Genomic DNA, 16,040 nt, shown 5'->3' on the forward strand with positions numbered 1-16,040 from the left:
ATACCTTTATCAAACATGCATGTGTGTGTGTTAATGCATCCTATCATCTGTAAAGGGATATTCACCCTTATGTAAACAGTGGCAAGATTTTCAGGGATTTTTTCCACATTTAACTTCCATATTTTAAATTTTTCATTGAGCATCAATTTTCCAGTAAAATACTGTTATTTTTATAGTAACATAGGTAGTAAAATAATGTAAAATATAATATTAAAAATTACTAAGAACATATTAATCCCTCACAGTAAGAAATCCTATCATCATGAGGTATACATATATATGGCCAAAATTAAGGAATAGACCTCTAGAAATCAGTTATAAAAAAGAAAAAATGTATATGGTTATTCAAAGAGACAGAATATTAGTCAGTGTAACGGTCTATTTATAATTAATGCATTTGAAGTTTAGGATAAATCCATGCAGCCCAGAATATTCTGTTTTAATTCCAACAGTAGAAATGTACACATCCTAGTTCTCCTCATCAGGCTTCCTTACTGGGTGAATGGATGGATAGCTCGGGGTACCGGCTTGTCCTTTCAAGTGCTTGGTCTGACTGGAGAAGTAGCTGGGTCGTTCCAGACACTATGACACAGAGAACCATTAGCTGTGGGAAAAGAGGAATTTACCCCCCAAAAAACTTTTTAAATTGTTTACAAAGTAACAGTGATTGGGCAAATCCTGAAGATAGAGAGTGGAAATAGGTAAGTTTTAGAGGTAAAATTTATCAACGATTCCCTAAGGAAAAATGTGCATAGGGAAGAAACCTAGAATGATGGGAACAAGTTGTTAAGGAGGAGGTTTGCATACCATTTCCTACTTCTTGGTCATTTCACTGATGTTTAACACTTACTTGGTTAAAGGGCTTTACTCAGCAAAAGATGTATTTAATGTGAGAGGCAGGTTTCCAAGATTGGTTTCCTAGACCACACCTTCACATGTGTATGTAAAGTCCATGCTACCTCAAATTGCATTGCATTAGATGTCAGAAATCCTAGGGCTTTCTTGTTTGGTTTGGTTTGGTAGATATCAAACCACCAACTCTCAAGGTAATTTGTAGTTTAGTGAGTTAAGTCAAGGGCTGGAAAACTACCTCCTGTGAGCCCAACCTGGCTCGTTGCCTTTAAAGCTTTATTGGAACCTAAAAGCTCTTTATTGGCCCATCCATTTATTTACCATCTTTGAGTGTTTCCCATTGTGCTGACAGTGTTCAGTGGTTGTGACGAGCACTGATGGCCCACAAAACCTAAAATATTTACTTTCTGGCCCTTCAGAGAAAAAGTCTGTTGATCCCTGTGGTAAGCCCAAAAGGTTTGTCTCTGTAAGTGAAAGACCACAAGTAGAGCAGAACTTAGACTTGGTTCAGTGAGGATTCCAGAGAGGTTTCCTTTTTGATTCTCATATCTGCCCTTCTGGTTGACCTTGTTCTTTAGTTTGGTTCAAAGACAGTGGTAGCAACTAGGGACTACCTGTTTCTTTCTTCACATTCAATGAAAGAGCTGCTCTTCCATTCTTAGTGTTGAGTAGTTCACAACTCACTCCCAGTGCGTGGCTTCCTCTAACCTTGACTCCCATCTATGCTAAAGACTAAATCTTTAGCTTTGTATCCAGTTCCATTGACCTTTGTAGGGCCTTCAGTTTCAAGTCCCAGTTGATAGCTTGAGCTCGAAATCTGTTTTTACCGTTGGGGATTTTCTGTCTTAGCTTTGAGCTTGGCTACATAGCAACACTTTGGGGGACTTGTTATAATCAGCATTTCTATCTTTCTTTCCTTCCTTTTTATTTATTTATTTTTTTAAGGGGATCCAAAGTCAAATTCAGTCAGTGGCTGAATGACAACACATTGATTCACAACCTTGTAGATTCTCTTATGTCATAGGGCATCAGTGGGAAGGAGTAGAATCCTGGAAATTTGAGGTGGAAATATATGGGCAGATTCCAACAAAGCTGAGGCCTGTGACCTCTGACCTGTGACCTCTTAGTTGAGCCTGCTGTGCTATTAGAAGGAAGTCTGCCTCTACTCTGAGGTAGTTTCCTTGCAGGGGTCTGTGGATCCTCAAGACTTGCCTCCACTACCTCTCGTTTTTCCAGACCTAGTAATCAGACTAGAGTCCTTGAAATGGGGACGGGAGCAGGGAAGGGGTGGGTACCCACCGGGTATAAAGGATGACCATGAGGAGACACTATCTGCTAAAATACGGAATTTTATAACTTATATCAATAGAAACCTGAGAAATAATGTGTGTGGAGTTTGTAGGTATTGAAGCAGGTGGGAGTAATGTAATATTGGGTTAGGCTGGATTTGTTGATACGAGTGCATTCAACACCCATTCCAGACTCAGCGTGTTAGCTTGGCTACCTGGGAATGCCTTCAGCAGTTTGCTCAAATGACTGAAACCTGTACCCAAAGTTAGCGTAGGCTAAAGTCAAAATGCCAGGACTTTCTAAGTATGTTGTAGCAAAATTTCTTGACGTTGGCATGACTGACATTTTGAACTGGATAGCTCTTTGTTGTTGGGAGCTGTCCTGTGCAATGTAAGATGGGCCAGTGGCACATACTCTTCCCTGCCACCCTAGTTGTAACAATAAAAAGTGCCTTGAGGGCTTCCCTGGTGGCGCAGTGATTGAGAGTCCGCCTGCCGATGCAGGGGACACGGGTTTGTGCCCCGGTCCGGGAAGACCCCACATGCCGCGGGGCAGCTGGGCCCGTGAGCCATGGCCGCTGAGCCTGCGCGTCCGGAGCCTGTGCTCCGCAACGGGAGAGGCCACAACAGTGAGAGGCCCGCGTACCAAAAAAAAAAAAAAAAAAAAGTGCCTTGATACATCCGTGTGCACCAGCCACGTGGGGCTCATTCATAACACAGCTCCTTAAAGAAAAAAGTCTCAAGGGGCTTCCCTGGTGGCGCAGTGGTTGAGAGTCCGCCTGCCGATGCAGGGGACATGGGTTCGTGCCAGGGCCCGGGAAGATCCCACATGCCGTGGAGCGGCTAGGCCCGTGAGCCACGGCCACTGAGCCTGTGCGTCTGGAGCTTGTGCTCCACAACGGGAGAGGCCACAACAGTGAGAGGCCCGCGTACCACAAAAAAAAAATAAAATAAAAGTCTCAAGACACTGCCACATATTTCCTGGGAGGGGGGACCAAAAGTGTCCCCAGCTGAGAACCACCACTGTAGAAGGTTTACAAAGGCATAGGAATGCCAGACCACTGGAGTGGATTTATCATATAAGATCTGCTCACCCAAACCCCCTATGTGCCCTGGGAGGGCTCAGAGGACACTTCCTTTGCCAGAGGTTTAAGAAACGTATTGGTGAGGGGAGCGTTAGCAGTCTTGGAATGCTCTGTAGCTGCTCTTCTCTGCAGGCCAAGAATGAGAGGGAAATGATGTCATCATAATGGGCTCCCTAAATTCAGTGAGGCTAATGGGATCGTGGGGCATCATTGGTCAAGTGGAAACACTTCATTGGCAGAGATAAAGTGAGCGTGTTTTTCACAATGAACAGCAAAATGAAAGGGCTCATTAGAATGCTTTGATACACAAAGATTTTTTATTTGCTCATGTGCTATCTCTAGGGCTGAAATAAATGGGAACTCTACTAATACCCTACTTGATTTGAATCAGGAGAAAAGCTCTAGGTCTGATGAACATGTCTGACTGGAATCAACATGGGAGTTGTGCTCCCTCAGCCAATTGGATAACATGAGTCAGTTCCCATTTCCAGAGCATCTTGAATGAAGGGCAGGCCGGGTCCCCTTGAGGGAGGATATACCCTGGTTTACTACCAACTCTCCCGAGGGTGCTTTCTTCTCCCTGGAAGGGATAAAACAACTGAGGTAGAACAGGAAGAGACAAGAAGCACTCCAAGCTCTGCTGGTCAGGGTTACCCTCCAGCGTTGCCTTAATGCTCAGAGCCACACACACCACAGTGAGCTTGGCTCCAGATCAACTACCACGCAACGAAGGTTCTGGAACATTTCCATATCTCGGGGGACCTCATTTCCACGTGACTCTCTTTCATATTCCCCTTTGTCACAGAAGGCTAGGTCCAGTGGTCCGGGTGAGATCTCGGCTCAGGCCCAAGGCTCTCAGACCTCAACGGTCTGGTCCTGCCAGGGCCCCTGTCCTCTCTGGAGACCACTCCTGGCTCTCTCTGCCGAGAAGGCGCTGCTGGCAGTACGTCCTCTAAGAGTTGAGGTCCGTCGTGCAGACCCTGAGAAAACTCCTAGGAAAAGGCTCCACCTTCTTGTTTACGTCAACAGAGCTCAATGCCTTTGTTAGTGCTGGGTGTGTCCCATTTGATGCAACTGCAGAGCCATTAGGTCAACCAGCACATGTGTGCGGCCCCTTCCCTTGGACTCCTCTGGGCCCTCGTGACATAGGCTCAGAAGACTGCCAGCCTCAAGCCTTACCTCTTCCAAGGCCACACCGTCTCCAGGATCTTCTGTCCCATGAATCTCAGTTGCTGTGTGGAACTCAAAAGAGAGAAAAGAGTCTGCCTGCGGGGTCTCTTCGGGCTGGGGCCTTCTACCTTCTCTTCCTCGTCCTCCTCGTCCTCCTCGTCCTCCTCGTCCTCCTCGTCCTCTTCGTCCTCCTCCTCGGGGTGATCTCGGATTCCACATTGCCCATCAGCTGGGCCATGGTGAGATGAAACACACGGCAGCTGAAGCCCTCCAGGACGCCAAACTTCACGTGCTGCTGGAGGATCTCCAAGGTGGGGAAGACCCGGCAGCAGGCCATGCACCTGAAGCCGGTCTCCATGGTCACCATCCACTCCGGTGTCTTGGCCCTGGGTCTCTCCTCGACGGCAGGTGACCCTGATGGGCTGCCTGGCGCTGCCCTTTCCTCATACTCTTTGTCCTCCCCAGTGGGCTCACTGTCAGACAGGAGGTTTTCGGTGGACACATCAGAAGAGGGCTCAGTGGCTACTGTGCACGCATCCTCAGGAAGGGTCACTTCTTCTATCCTCAGCTGCTTTTCAGGCAACTCCAAGGGTTTCTTTGTCTTCCAGGAGACAGCGACACCCTTGTTCACTTGTACCTGCATGTAGTATATTTTCATGCCCCTTTCCTCTTTGTCTGGGTGCAGATCGTTCTTACAGGGTGAAGAGGGTGAGGAGGAGACACAGTGTGATGGGGGAGCGGTCTCCCCTTTTTCCTGAACCTGGGCTAGGGGTGCGGTAGGCTGGGCAGTGTCTCGATGTGATCTCCGGATTCCTGAAAAAGGAATTTTAAAACATAATAACATGCATGGGCCATGCCGGAAGCTGAGGGAGCAGGTGTGGTAGACGAGAGAGGGACATTTGCATGACGTAGCTATGTCGTGAGCTTGGTGTCTGTTGGCCGTAGGAGGCAGTGGTGTATCTGGTGTCATCTGTGGGCTTTTCATCTGCGTGTTGGGGGATACTGGAGCGGTGTCTGTATACACGGGTGTGGAGTACAGTGGTGAGGACTGTGGTATGTGAGGGAAGCGTATGGATGCGTGTATGACGAGGAGTGTGAGTTTGGGAATATCGGTGGTGCATTCCTTGTGGAATGGGGCTGTGGTGCAGGAGGAGAGTACTGTGGAGCACGTGCTTGGGGTTCATGTGTGCACGGAGAAGGGCTGTGCCTGGAGGGCGCATGTGTGTGTGAGCTGTGTGGACCTGAGCTGGATGGCGCTGCTCTCAGGCTGGAGGTGTATGATGCAGAACTCTGTCCTTCTCTGGAAGCAAAGGCAAAGAGAAACCCTACATTTTTCTCTGAAGATGCTTAATCTGGTCCCTCTTCCCTCCACCTCAAGTCCAGACCTTTCCGGCCACTGCTCCTTGACTTCCCCACCATGGTAGTAGCAGGATTCACACCCGCCCCCCACCCCTGACTCAGCTGGGATACACGCCCTCGTAACAGCTCAGCCATCCCGCCCAGGCTCCTCCACAGAGCCCTCATCACCTCTGATGACCTTGGGTTTCCTCTCAGCCTCCCTGGGATCTGTGTGCCTCCTGCCTCACAGCCAAGCACCCCCTCACCTGAGGAGCCCCGCGCCCTTACCGGCGTACATGAGCTTGCGCGGAGAAGAAGCACAGGAGAAGTGTTTAGGGGCAGAGGAGACCTCCCCTGGCCCTGGGCTGCAGCCTTGGGCCACCACAGTGGATCCAAGCCGAGGGGGATCCTCTTGTGACTTCGAGATTCCTGAGGGAGGAATGAAAGGCTCAGGGTGGGTTCATCAGTCCTCTGTCCACAAATATTTACTGAGTGTGTGACACGTGTCAGGTGCAGTGAATACACACAGTTGAGAGTGTGGTTCCCAGTGGATACTCCAGGATTTAATTCCAATCCATACTTATTCTCTCACTGTCTAGTTGGTAATGTAGGCCTCGGTGGTGACTGTGAGTGTGTGGGAAGAGTGAGTGATGTGTATCAGTTAAGTCTGTGGTAAGTGTGGGGTTGGCATGGGGAGCACAGTGCAGATGTGTCTATCTGTGTGTGTGGCCTTTGTGTGCATGGTTTCTGTTCACAAGTCAGGAATTCTGGGACATGTAACTTTTCCTCATTACATGGTGTGGCTTGTATTTATGGTGCGTGTTCATTCATTCAGTCACCAAGATTCAGTAAGCAGCTACTCCTGTGTATCCGGCACTCTTCCATTGTTGTAGTCTTTGGTAACGCTGCACATTCTAGTAGGGGAAGACACACACTAAACAAAACTACAATAAATATATAATACATCAGCTGGTGGTAAGTATATAAGGGTTGCCAGACTTAGCGAACAAGAATACAAGGCACCCAGTTAAATTTCAGTTTCAGATAAACCCAGAATACTTTTTTAGTGTAAGTATTCCCATGCAGTGTTTGGCCTGACTTAGTTTTAGTGTAAGTATGGCCCATACAATATGTGGGACATACTGATACTGAAAAATTACTTGTTGTTTATCTGGAATTCAAATTGAACTGGATAGCCCATATTTTCTCTGGCAATCCTGACCTGGGTTACTGAGACTGTGGTTTACTGTGGTTTGTACAAAGCGGGTCTGGCATTACTCAAGAATGTGTTATAAGTGTGGTGTGTATGACACGTGACTGGTTCTTATAGAGGTATTTAGAGATGGCTGAAGTTAGCTGTGTTTGTGCAAGAGTTGAGGAGATACATATATATATAGTGTGTGTGTGTGTGTGTCCTATATATATAGTGTGTGTGTCTATATACATATCTCATCTCCAGCGTTTGGTGTTGGAGGAGACGATTGTGATACAGGTGGGTTGTATGAGAACGTAGTAGAGAAGGGATGCATGTATATACCTCCATGTGCTGTGTGTGGTTTACTAAGGAAGTTATATGTGGGGTGTGTGATATTTTTGCTGTATCAGAGTGTACATGGGTGTATGAGTTACTGTCTCATGAAACACCCCTAACAAGAATTCTGTATACACTCTTACGTACACCGAGTGTCAGCCAGGTCCAGGCAGGGTGACAAGAACTTTACCACGCAGACTTTATATCTGGTAAGCACTCTAACCCCATTCATCTCGCTCTTCTCTGCACTACCCCCCCCCCCACACACACACGAACACACAGGAACACAGAGCAAAATATTCTGAATGGTCAGGGGCAGTCATTGCCTTCCCCAGCCTGTCCCAGCCACTGCCTGGAAATCTGCCTGCTGTCTAGAGCTCCATTCCCAGGGCCCATCCTACAGTCTCCAGGGCCCTGGGCCTGGTAGGAGCTACTGGGCTCTAATCTGGGGCAGAGGCCTCTAGCTGGAGCTCTGGGGTGACCACCCCTCTCCCAGGGCAAGCTACTCGCCTACATTTAATGCACGCAGGCACCCCGTGGCCCGTGGCTCTCAGAGCTCCCCGCAGGACCCTGAGGCCATTTCTCACCCCTGCTCACGCGGTCTCAGTCTCTGGAAAACCCTTCCCTTCCCTTGATCTCCTTTGGGAAATTCTTCCTGTTGAAGGAATAAAACCTCCTTGCTTTCAATATGACACCATCCCTAGACAAACAATCTTCTTTCAAAGTGCATTCCACTTGTCAAGATATTTTTCAACAGGGCCTTCAACTCATGGGGCTTCTCTTTCCACTTTGGTAAAAGAGGCCAAGCAACTCATGGGTCTCTCTCAGCATCCTTGCATCCTTCACATCCCCCACCTCATGACCCCAGGGAAAGATCCAAGAGAATAAGAGAGAAATCGGGGACTGAGAAAAGCTGCACCTCTAGGTCTGTGCAAGCAGGATGCAGCCTGCTATGAGTCCGACAGAGCTCCAGGCCCGGCTGCCCCAGGGGAGAGTCCTCAGACCAGCGGAGCTGACCTCCCATCTCCCAGGGGGCATCTGGCCGTTCTGTGCCGTCTCACACCACAGGGACCCTCCGGATGGATACGGCAGCGTCAGTGAGACAAGGTCTCTCGCTCCCTGCTTCACAGGTGACACGTTCTCAGTCCCCCCCATCCTAGAGAAGGTTTAGTTTGGCAGAAACCCATGTGCCCCAGCATGTTGCCCCCCACATACCTCCTCCGTTCTCGGCAGTTTCCTGGGACTCTTCATTTTCCAGATGTTTCCTCTTTTGTCGCCGTTTCATGGTACCAACTAGAAGTCTCCCTTAGAAGATGCCTCAAGAGATGTCCAACTCCTCCTCTTCCCTACAGGTTGGCCCTTGTTGGCTCTTGGGCAATCCGTTGAAATGATTCAATACAAATAAAAATAGTCAAGTCTCCTAAATGGCTGAAAAACTTGTACCACTTAGTGAACCAGCAGTACTGCCTAGTGCTCACCAGGGCTGTTATGTTTACAAGGTTGCCAGGCGCACAGCAGGATTCTGTGACCTCAATGATGACATCAGAGCATTCTGTGGACCTAGGTTGAGCGCAGTCTCTGCAATAGCATGTTAAGACCTTATATGATTGTTCTATATTGTCTTAAGGCATATAAGATCAAAATTATGGTATGAACTCTGGAAGCCAATTTCAAAAACAAAACAGTTCTCAGATTATTTTGCATACACAGAAAAATTCATGAGTTTCAACAATTGAAGCTTTATTATTTATGCTGTGCTTTAACTACAGATCCATAATAGGGAGAGGGAAAATCCTGGAGCTAGAAACAAAATTGGATATACCTACATTGTGGAGGTTTAAAAAAAAAAAGTTGCTCTTGTTGAAAAGATGCACAAGGGGAGAGAACTGAGCATAATAGCAGAGGACCCTCTGGATGTGGAACCAGTAAGGACAAAGCAGGTTTGGATGGCGTTCCATACGCAGACCAATGGTGGTATTTTTAATATAGTTGGTTAAAGGGCTTTATTTAGCAAGTTACAGTTGACCCTTGAACAATATGGTTTTGAACTGGGCAGGTCCACTTATATGCAGGGTTTTTTTTAATAGTAATTACTACAGTACTACATGATCTGTGGTTGGTTGAACCCATGGTTGCAGAATTGCAGATACAGAGGAACCACGGATATGGAAGTCTGACCATAAGTTATTTATACAGATCTGTCTATCCATCCATCCATCCGTCCACCCATCTGTAGAGAGAGAGAGGGAGTGAGTGCACATGCTAGGTATTTACAGAAGTAGATATGGAAGTGTGAGGATATACAAACACACACATGTGTATGTGATGTATATAAGCATGTATATCCACGTTTCTATTTCAGGGCTGGAGCAAGGAAAGTGTAGAATGATCCTGGAGAAAATTTACTGTGCCAGAAAGTAGGAAAGAGTGGCGGGATGTGTAAAAAGATCCAGCTTGAAGAGACTCACACTGGGTAAATCTGAGCAATTTGGCCATAAAATAAACAATTATCATACAGAATATGAATAAAAAAAGAGGAAGGGAGGGAAGGAAGGGCTCTCATAATAGAATGCCAAACCATAAATATATAGAAGGAATGATGTAATGTAAAAATCCTTATTTACAACCATCATAGTAATGATAGGTTCTGGCAAGAGTAATCCATGAATTATAAAACTACTGGTTGAAAGTTTACAAGGAGCAGGATGCTACAAAACCCAAAGTATCTCTCCACAAAGTATTAATCACAACAAGAAATACAGTAGGTATAAATTTGGTGAACACTACCTTAGCCAAGAGATGAACATGATCAATAACAGAACAAACGAACGTTTTAGATCTCTGGGGTATGCTATACTGAGAAGGACGCAACGTTGCTTCAGTACTATTACTGACAGAAATAAAGAACCAGATCTTATCGCAAGGAAGCATCCACGTTGAGAGTCTCCTGTTTCACAGTTATGACCACAGGGAGCATAACTGGCCAAAGGTCCCAGCTGCTGCTCTTAAACCCATCACCAGGTTTGCCTGGAGGCCGGCCTTGCCCCTGATTGCTCCTAGTCAGCACAGCAGGGATCCTAAGGCAGGCCATTTCTTGGAGACCAGGATTCCTCTGTCCAGTGACCTTTTTTCAAGGACTCTGACAGCCTTGAAGGAGTTTACGTGGATGACAAGGCAGTCTCGGATGATCTACCAAATCTTTCTTCCAAATCTTCACTCAGGGTCAGACTTGCACTATGAGCTGATAGCTCCGCCAGCCTTCCAGAGCTCCCTGCCATTTCCTCTCCGATGTTTTCCCTAATGAAAGATTTGTTCATTAAAGTCTTTCTCAGCACTTTGCCATCTAGTTCTTGGAGGACCAGGACAAACCCCAAGCCCTAGAAGCATCCCTTTTTGGCTCTTTCTAGTAACCTTCCTTTCCATGTGGTAGCCACTAATTTGTAATGGTGTAGATTCACTTAGCCTATTTTGTACTTGATATAAATGGAGTCGTGTAACAGGTGCTATTTTGTGTTGGCTTCATTTGCTCCACAGTATATCCATGACATTTATCCATATTGTTGGGAGTGGATACCTTTGATTCATTTTCATTGGTGGATATTATTGCAGTGTGTAAACATATCAAAATCTATTTATTAATCCCATTATTGGTGGGTATTGGGTACTTCCCCATTCTTGGCTATCACAGTTAGTGGTGATGTGAGCAATCTAGAATGTGCCTTGTGCACTTGTTTGAGGGATATTTCTATGGGTGGAGCCAAAGGGTTCTAGGGTATATGTTCAACTTTGGTAGATACAGTTGACCCTTGAAGAATGCATGGGCATGAGGGATGCATCTGAGTCTTTTATTCCATAGATGTTTTTAAAATATCTCTCACTTTTGGCCCAAGAGTGCTGCGTTTGGGTTTACAGTGTTTCTTAACTTTAAAATAGTCCAATTTTTCAATTTTTTCTTTCACAGTTGGTGACTTTTTTGGTCTTAAGAAATTCTTCCTACTCCAAGGCAAAAAGGCTGTTATCTTACGTTCCTTTCCTAAAGCATCATTGTTTACTTTTCAAATTTAAGTCTGCAGATCTTCTGCAATTTATATTTTTATATCCTATGCAGTAATGATTAATATTTTTCCCATATGGATATCCAGCTGACTGAGAACCAATAGTTGACCCTTGGACAACATGGGTTTAAACTACACAAGTGCACTTATATGAGGATTTTTTTTAATAGTAAATACTGCACTACTTCACGATCCAAGGTTGGTTCAATCCTCAGATGCAGAATTGCCGATTATGGAGAAACCATGTACGTACAGAGGACTGGCTATAAGTTATACTTGGATTTTCAGCTTAGCAGAGGGTTGGCACCCCTAACCCCCTTGAACCCTAGTTCAAGGATCAACTGTATTAACAAGAGTTCTTTCCCCTCTCTGCTGCAGTGTTTTCTTTTCTTTCTTTTTTCTTTTGGCCGTGCTGCGTGGCTTGCAGGATCTCAGTTCCCTGACCAGGGATTGAACCAGGGTCACCACAGTGAAAGCGCCAAATCCTTACCACTAGACCACCAGGGAACTCCCTGCAGTGTTTTCTTTTTACACGTTGTTATAATGTCTGTTTCAACATGGATTTTGATGTCTATTATCTTGTCTATCCTTGAGCGAACACCAGACTATCTTATATTGTAGATTTATAGTAAGATTTAATGTGACTAATATCTTTCTTTTCATTCTTCTTTCAGATTGTCCCAGCTCTTCTTTTATTTTTTATTTTTATGTTTTTTTAGATGTTGGGGGTAGGAGTTTATGTATTTATTTTTGCTGTGTTGGGTCTTCGTTTCTGTGCGAGGGCTTTCTTTAGTTGTGGCAAGTGGGGGCCACTCTTCATCGTGGTGCGTGGGCCTCACTATCACGGCCTCTTGTTGGGGAGCACAGGCTCCAGACGCGCAGGCTCACTACGTGGCTCACGGGCCTAGTTGCTCCGTGGCATGTGGGATCTTCCCAGACCAGGGCTCAAACCCGTGTCCCCTGCATTAGCAGGCAGATTCTCAACCACTGCGCCACCAGGGAAGCCCCCAGCTCTTCTTGTAGCTCTTTGCTTTCCCACATAATATTTGTAAACATCTCATCAATTTCCAAGGGGAAAAAATGCTGGTGTTTTTATTGGGGTTTGACTGAGCCTATAGATCATTTTGAGGATTACTGATATCTTTGTAATATTGAATCTTCAAGCCATGAATATCACTATTTTTAAGAATTTCTCTTGGAGAAAAATAAAAGTGGATCCCATGTAATAAAATGTACATAAATAGACTCCAAAATATTTAAAGGACCTACATGTGAAAGATAAGTCTAGAAAGTTAATTTTTAAAAGGTAGAAATATATTTTTTCACCTGAGGAGTTTCAGAAGCACAGATATTAAGAAATTATTGGTTTATTATCTTATAATTAAAGATTTCTATTCCATGAAGAACACAATAGAAAAATTTTAGAAACACGTGCCCAATTAGGAAAGGATACTTGTAATTGGTAAAACTGAAAAGGTATTAATAATCAGAATATGTAATAGAAATGAGGAAGAAAAAGATAGCATCCACATTAGAAAATGGGGCAAAAGTTTTAAGTAGACATTTATAGATGAAGCTACCAAGCATTTGAATAAAAGATCAAACTTATTAGAAATCAGAGAAATTTAACTAAAACAAGATACTACTATACACTTAATACACTAGCAAAACGGTGATGAGTCGTCCAAATGAAGGTAAGTGGTTGCACAAAAACCTGACGTGCAACTCTTTGGTAATCTGGACTGGTGTAGCCCTTCAGGAAGTCAATCTGGCTATATTATTAAAGTATACACATTTGCTATGAAATAATTTCACTCGGGTATGTATTCCAAAGAAATTCTCAGATACGTCTATAAACAAATGTAAGAAGATGTTTACTTTATTGTCATTGGCATGGCAGTTGGAAGAGTACAGGTAAAATGTGGGTGCAGAAAATGGAACTCTATGAAACAAATTAGATAGATGGGTGAATGTTTTTTTTTGTTTGTTTGTTTTTCTGCGGTACGTGGGCCTCTCACTGTTGTGGCCTCTCCCGCTGCGGAGCACAGGCTCCGGACGTGCAGGCTCAGCAGCCATGGCTCACGGGCCCAGCCGCTCCACGGCATGTGGGATTTTCCCAGACTGGGGCATGAACCCGCGTCCCCTGCATCGGCAGGCAGACTCTCAACCACTGTGCCACCAGGGAAGCCCGGATGGGTGAATCTTAAAAATATACTCCTGAATGAAGGAAATAAACACCAGAATGAATTTTATGACACAATATTATTTATATGAATCGAAAATATACACAAGTGCACATTGTGCACAAGAACACACCCAAAAGAAAACACATCAAACAAATTAGAATGGTAGCTTACGGGGTAGAGAAGGGAGTGGAGGGTGCCACAGGGAACAGGAGGTGAATAAATAAAACTTAATCATGTTACCGTATTTCATCATGCTATATCCAAGATTTCACTTTACTTGTAGTGGAAAGAAATCCTGTGTGCTATGTTGGCTTAAGTCAGGAATAGTTCTTGGAGGATATTTTCCTGAAAGAATTTGGAACAAATTTTTGAAAAAATCTTTGTTTATACTATGGATGATCTTTTTTTGTTTGTTTTGTTTTTTTCTTTAATTTCTGTTTTGTGGGTGTGTGTGGGATCTACTTTATTTTGTATTTCATTAATCTGATCTTATATTTTTCCATCTGCCTTCTTCAGTTTTATTATTCATTTATTAACTTCCTGAAATGGATGTTTTCTGAATCAATTTTCAACTTCCTTTCTACTTTGTTTTTTTTTGTTTTGTTTTTGTTTTTGTTTTCCTTGCTGTACGCGGGCCTCTCACTGTTGTGGCCTCTCCCGTTGCGGAGCACAGGCTCCGGACGCGCAGGCTCAGCGGCCATGGCTCACGGGCCCAGCCGCTCTGCGGCATGTGGGATCTTCCCGGACCAGGGCACGAACCCGTGTCCCCTGCATCGGCAGGCGGACTCTCAACCACTGCGCCACCAGGGAAGCCCCCCTTTCTACTTTAATATATGCTTTTAAGGCTCAACATTTCCCTCTATGTATGTGTTCAAATCTCCAGATCCAATTATGAATTTGAATGTTTCTCTTCATGGTTCTGTCAATTTTTGCTTTATAAAGTATCAGCTGAAGTTATTAGTTTCTGATAATTGGAAACTTTTATGACTGTGAAGTGTCCCTCCGTATGTCAAGTAATGCTTTTTCCTTCCCCTTAAAGTTCACTTGGTCAAATAGCAATGTCACAGATTTTATAATTACAGAAATAACTTGAGACCTAGGATGTTGATGTCTGTCTCTAGAAAGGATTTTCCCTTGCTTCTGCACGGGTTGTAAGATGCTAACAAAACACGTTCACCTTTACACAATCTCAGGGAATGAGGTGTTTTGGCGTTTGGCTTCAGTCCCTGCCAAAGAAAGCCCAGTTTCCTTCTCCCCTTATTCCAATGGTGAAACTCTTTGGGGTTTACCAGGAAGCCTTCGTGGCTGGTAATGCTTTTATGTCGCTTAGCCTCTTGAAGACGTCCAAAATTCTACTGAGTTTGTACGCCTTTCAATGAACAGAATCTACACTCTTCTGAAGCCTACACAGTAGAACGGCAAGACTGCCCGAGACCTTCTCAGGGATTCCGGAAAGTGAAAACCAGAGTGAAAACATGTAGTCCAGAGCTGGTGCCGGTAGACACCCCCGCACCCACCCTTGCATTCTGGGACATGTAGTCCAGAGCTCGTAAACTCGTGTAGTCCCATATACTGCAGCTACAGTAACGCCTCGCTGTAAAGGTTTACCCGCGGAATTCTGGGAAATGTGGTCCAGGAGTTCCGGGTTAGTCGCAGGCACTTCCGCCCCAGGAGGACACGTAGCAGCCATGTTTTGCGTGATGGCGGTGTTTCAGGTCCGCTCTTCACGACCCATTCAAGCTTCCCCGACATGCGCCTGGGGCCAACGTTTGCAGACCTTTCATTTGGGGAGAAAGAGGAGGGGCGGCTAAAAGCGGAGGTTTGAGGGCCTGGAGTGGTGATGTACGTCCCGCGGGCGGAGCTTCTTTGCGTTTGGTAACGTACCCGGGATGGGGTGGGCTCAGGTCGTGCCTCCTGGGGTTTGAGGGTCTCCCCGGTTTTCTTCACCCCTAACCTGACCCCGTCCCCCACCTATGAGCTAGCCCTACCGCTTCATACGGCGTCACACTGGGTGAGTTGCTTAACTCCTCTGTGCCTCCGTTGCTGTTCGGTAAAAGGGGGGAGAAAGGAATGCCTTGTTAACATAGTGTTGTGAGAAGAAACGAGATAGCACAAGTAAAAGGTCTACAACTGCCTGATACGTTGTTGGTATTAATACTACGCTAATTCGGGAGGCACCCATTTCGCAGCGGGATTCTGTGAGCCCAGGAAGCTGAATTGTCCTGGACTCCTGGCCTGTTTTGGAAGGAGAGGACTTCTAGCTGGTACGGGGGCGGAAGGGGGTGCGGTATGAATTAGTGGGGATGGAAACAACAGCCCTGGTATTTCACAGTCTCCTTTCCTTCCCCAGCCCTGGCTTCTCAAAAAGCACTGCACGGAGGAAGAGGCAACAGAGCCCCACGTGAGTAGGACTTGGCATTCTTCTACTTAAGATATTCCTATAAATTGTAGAACGTATGGGACATGGGTAACGATGATAACTGAGCCTTGGTCACTAATTTCCATTCTAAAAGCTTTATGCACATGACCACATT

At 45.5% G+C, this 16,040-nt stretch overlaps 1 protein-coding gene and 1 pseudogene across 5 annotated transcripts in view; one reads left to right on the forward strand and one right to left on the reverse strand.

The window, feature by feature from the left end:
- Positions 1-468: 468 nt before the first annotated feature.
- On the reverse strand, positions 469-5,806 carry LOC308611212 (protein FAM170A-like; annotated as a pseudogene). The gene is made up of 2 exons: positions 4,525-5,806; positions 469-582 (listed from the first exon to the last, which is right to left on the reverse strand). The product of its transcript is annotated as a protein FAM170A-like (transcript).
- A 5,675-nt stretch (positions 5,807-11,481) lies between these two features.
- Positions 11,482-16,040, forward strand: part of LOC308611216 (uncharacterized protein) — a 28,815-nt gene continuing 24,256 nt past the window's right edge. For 2 of the 4 annotated variants that reach the window (XR_014014793.1, XR_014014794.1), the window contains exons 1-2: positions 11,482-15,348; positions 15,857-15,907. The gene's annotated coding sequence lies outside the window, so the exon portion shown is untranslated. Of the gene's footprint in view, positions 15,771-15,856; positions 15,909-16,040 lie in introns of those variants that run through there. The other 2 variants (XR_014014795.1, XR_014014796.1) reach the window with 2 other exon arrangements.

Source organism: Mesoplodon bidens (assembly GCF_964165515.1).
Source record: "Mesoplodon bidens genome assembly, contig: HAP1_SCAFFOLD_1021, whole genome shotgun sequence".
In the NCBI taxonomy this organism is placed as follows: Eukaryota; Metazoa; Chordata; class Mammalia; order Artiodactyla; family Ziphiidae; genus Mesoplodon; species Mesoplodon bidens.